The sequence below is a fragment of the Marmota monax genome, unplaced genomic scaffold, assembly GCF_021218885.2.
Source record: "Marmota monax isolate L192 unplaced genomic scaffold, Marmota_monax_Labrador192_F-V1.1 WCK01_AAM20220418_F8-fsc00139, whole genome shotgun sequence".
In the NCBI taxonomy this organism is placed as follows: Eukaryota; Metazoa; Chordata; class Mammalia; order Rodentia; family Sciuridae; genus Marmota; species Marmota monax.
This window is the reverse complement of record NW_026695226.1, coordinates 1,082,269-1,086,336: the sequence shown is the minus strand read 5'-3', so window position 1 is coordinate 1,086,336 and position 4,068 is coordinate 1,082,269. Positions and strand designations below refer to the sequence as shown.

At 43.4% G+C, this 4,068-nt stretch overlaps 1 pseudogene; it reads right to left on the bottom strand.

Moving 5' to 3' along the window:
• Positions 1 to 712: 712 nt before the first annotated feature.
• Positions 713 to 2,192, bottom strand: LOC124086884 (cytokine receptor-like factor 3; annotated as a pseudogene).
• Between the last annotated feature and the right edge of the window lie 1,876 nt (positions 2,193 to 4,068).

Here is a 4,068-nt window from a genome sequence, read left to right as displayed (position 1 = left end):
ACTACTTCCATAAGTAGTTTCACCCTGTACAAAATCCTCTATCCTATCTCTCTCCCTCTCTCTCTTTTTTATTTATTTATTTTTTAATCAATACTAGGGATTGAACCCAGGGCCCTCTACAACTGAGCCACATCCCCAACCCTTTTTATTTTGAAACAGGGTCTCACTAAGTTACTGAGGCTGACTTCAACTTGTGATCCTTCTGCCTCAGCCTCTTGATTTGCTGAAATTACAGGTGTGAACCATTGCACCCTGCATCTTCTATCCTATCTTGAATCAAACTACAAGAACAAAAGACAATACTTGCCTATTACAGACACTGACTCAGGCATCGTAAAAAAAAAAATCATAAAGTTTTTAGACTTAAAGATTAATGAAAATGGGATAAACGCTAACACTGCTTTCAAATTCCTGAACATACAGCACACAGTCAATGCACTCGTGTGGAAAAAACAAGTGAATTAATTTTACAGAACTCTGGCTTCTTATCTGGTCTACTCCTGTTGTTATAAAGTTTTACAATGGTCTTGGATGCTGAAAGAGTTTTAATAAAATGTTACATTAACCAACTTTAAGATGTACAATGGAAGGGTATAGGATTTTTTGTTTTCTTCCCAGACACTTAAAGCTAATTTGATTTTATTGTAATTTTCTATTTTTATTAATAATGTGCTAAAACCAAAATTGACTGAATTATGGTTTTGTCCACACCATTCAACTCTCTTATTGTTAAAAATGTTGTCAGTAGACACATTTCATTTCCAATGGCCTGAAAGATTAATTTAACTTTAAACAACAACAACAAAAGTTAACTAAACTGGGATGAGGCAGATACAGTAAATCAATGCCAAGCATCCAAAACTCTAAAACACTAATACTTTCCATCCAGGATAAAAAAATGAGCATCCAAAGTAAAGAGGACCACAAGACTGATCAAGTAACCAATCAAAAACCACTTCTCTGTTATTTGAGCTAATAGTTACTCGGAGCTTGAAGTTCCCACCTTCATTATTATTGGTAGTTCCTAGAGTCACAACTTCAATGTCAAATGTGACAGTGGATCCAGAGGTAACTGCAGGCAATTGATTAGTCATTTCTTTTCCATTTACAAAAACTGCACCATTGGTACTAATGCATACAGCTTGATCGCGCTGCAGAGAGTCATATCCATTCTGCTTCTCTTCACACACTCCTATACTATCTCTTCTGTCTGGCTGTCCCACAGTTTCAACTCTGAATGTTAATGTCTGCCCACAAATATAGGTTGGAGCGCTGGAGTAGAGAACACCTGAGGATTCAGAATCATTCTGGAGTGCTATATTTCTTCGACTGCTCAGACTGTATTCCTCAAAGCCAGTTGTCCACTCATGAGGCACCAATGTAGAATGACCTATTTGGGGGACGCTCCATGGGCTCCACTCCTGTCAGCCGTCTCCTTGGGTGCAGACTCTGAACTGATAATCAACATTGGGGTCTATGTGCAATACTATGAATTCAGTTTCAGAACCTACATAAACATCTTCAAAATGATTTGAAGAGCATTTACGGAACTGAAGCCTGTAATCTTGGGCTGTGAAGCCGTCATCCACCTTACACCATCATACTATGATGCCTCCAGGTTTCTCTATTAGTTCTTCTATCTGCACTGGTGGGCAAGAGGCTACTGTTCCATGTTTAAAAATGTGATCTTTCACTATGTTAAGAATTGAATCATCCAACTGAGCAGACAAACAAGGCACATCAACCAGTAAAGGCACTTCTGGTAAGCTGTCCAACTGAATGTGTGAGGCCTTTTTGGTAAAGCTCCAAAGTTTCTCATTCTGTTCTTCTATGCCACCAAGAATGGCGATCTCACCTTCTCGAACTAAGTCCTCTGCAGTATTAACTCCATGTTCGATGAGCTTCTGGTAGTCATCTAGTGGTTTAATGGTCTCCTGTTCAATGGTGTCTACCTCTTGCAAAAGGGTCACCAATCGTTCATCGAGTAGCTTCCCAAGAGTTCCCTTTAAATCATTAAAATGCTGTTTGAGGACATCCCTTGTCTGTGATGCACTGTCTTTGATCTGCTGCTGCGCCTCCCGCAGCCCCTGCAGCCGGTGGCCCAGCTCACAACGGTAGCTCTGTGATGCCTCCATGTTCTCACGGGCCTCCTGCAGCAGCAGCTCCAGCTCCAGTTCCATAGTTCCTCTCATCAGGCCGCGCCGCAGGCGGCTGCGGAGCGGGTTCCCTAGTGTGCCTCGCGCCGGCTGGAGGCCCGGGACTTGTATTGTCTTTATGATGAAAATATGAAAGGGGTGTTAAGTAAATTGATAAGGGAAAGAGGCACCCCAGTGGAACCAAGAATAGTTAGGGCATGTGTTGATAAGAGACCAGGAACTCTAGTCAGAAAGAAGAAAGTTCAGAAGAAGAAGGATTATCAGGAAAAATGTTGCAGCAAAAGGCTATTACTGAATACTTTTCCTTATTGGAGGGTGTGTGAATTGGCAGGGCGGCTGCCACATGCTCCAGCCGGTCACGGTGCAGCAAGGACTTTCCAAGCAGCGGCAGCCAGCCCCGCCCCTGCCCGGGGAGTGGGACACCACTGTGAGAGCCCAAATCCAAACCTGACCCAGAGGCACAGTCTCACAGGCTCTTGCTCCCTGTGCCCAGTGGCAGTTTGAGTCCTGGACACTCCCCAGGGCCATCTGGGGCTGCCCGGGTCACTGAAGGCAGAAGAAGGCCAGCGTCCCTGAAGTTTGATTATTTCCAAGGCCAGTACCTACAATGGTTCTCCCACACCTGGAAGCTAATGAGTAATGAGCACTATTAAGGCTTATTTCAAATGTAAAGAACCTTGAGATAATGTACTAAATTGTTCAGAAGGTTGTTTTCTTAGTGCCTGCTGGAATACTACAGGATTTTCTTTAGCCATCCAGAGTTCCTGCCTTCTTCCCAGTGCTGGTGAGGATGAGGGTGGAAGAATTTCCAGTGTTGCTGAGAACCAGATGAGACTTCTGATCAAGCTAGCTGCCTGCAGAACTTACCTGGACTGTGATTTACGTGGACTGTGAGTTAATCTATTGAGACACTGCTTTACCTGGACTGAGACAACAAACTATAATCTACAACAAATTGTAACTCGGTATCTTTGCTAACGGTGTCATTGCTGGTATAATTTTTCCAAGGGCTTCTTGCATGGAGCCATCAATTGGCTTGGTATTGTGGCATTTTGTATCCTCCCCTTCTGCTTGTAGCAGATTATTTATGGTGTTTGTGTAAAAACCACTATGGTCATTATTTAAATTAAACAAAAGGGGGAAATGTTAGAGTCTGTAAACAAGTCGGGATGGTGCCTGGCATTTTGCTAGGGGGAGTGGTTTGTGAGGTGGCACCAGCAAGCCATTAAGTGTGGAGATTCCTTATTGGTTGACTGCTGTATCTAGTTTATGTTACGATAAGCTGTGTGGAATGTATATATGCCCCTCCGGTCCTACAATAAACTGGCTCCCACTCCTGCTGTATCAATCTACACAAGTTGCTCATCACCACCCCCCCCCCCCCCCCCCCCCCCCAGTTATTTTGCTGCAGCCGACTGCGGCATGGTTCAATGACCTGAGCTGCTTTTCTCAACCACACATGGTGTTCTGCCCCACCTTGGGCACAGAGCAACAGAACAATGGAGTTGGTCACCTGTGGACTGACATCTCTGAAAATGAGAGCCCCCAAATAAATGTTTTCACCTCTAACTGTGACTGTTGCAAACTGAGGCTTCATACGACCAAGAAATCCTTGGTGCGGGTTAGGAGGAAGCTGGCAATGCCTACAGTAATCCACCAATCAGATATTGGGTGCCACTAAGAAGTCTGAGGCACTGCTTGGCTAGTACTGGTTTCCTTCCACTAAGTTCTGATCCAAAAACGCAACCTTGGGAGGCACTTCAAATCTCAAGAATAACTAGCTGGATTTAATTTCTTACTCTTACAAAAAAAAAAAAAATTCTTTCACCAGAACTTGCTCAGAAAAAGAAAATTTCAAAGCACGACTAAGAAATCACAGTCAAGGAATAAACAGGAACATGTTTCACTTAAT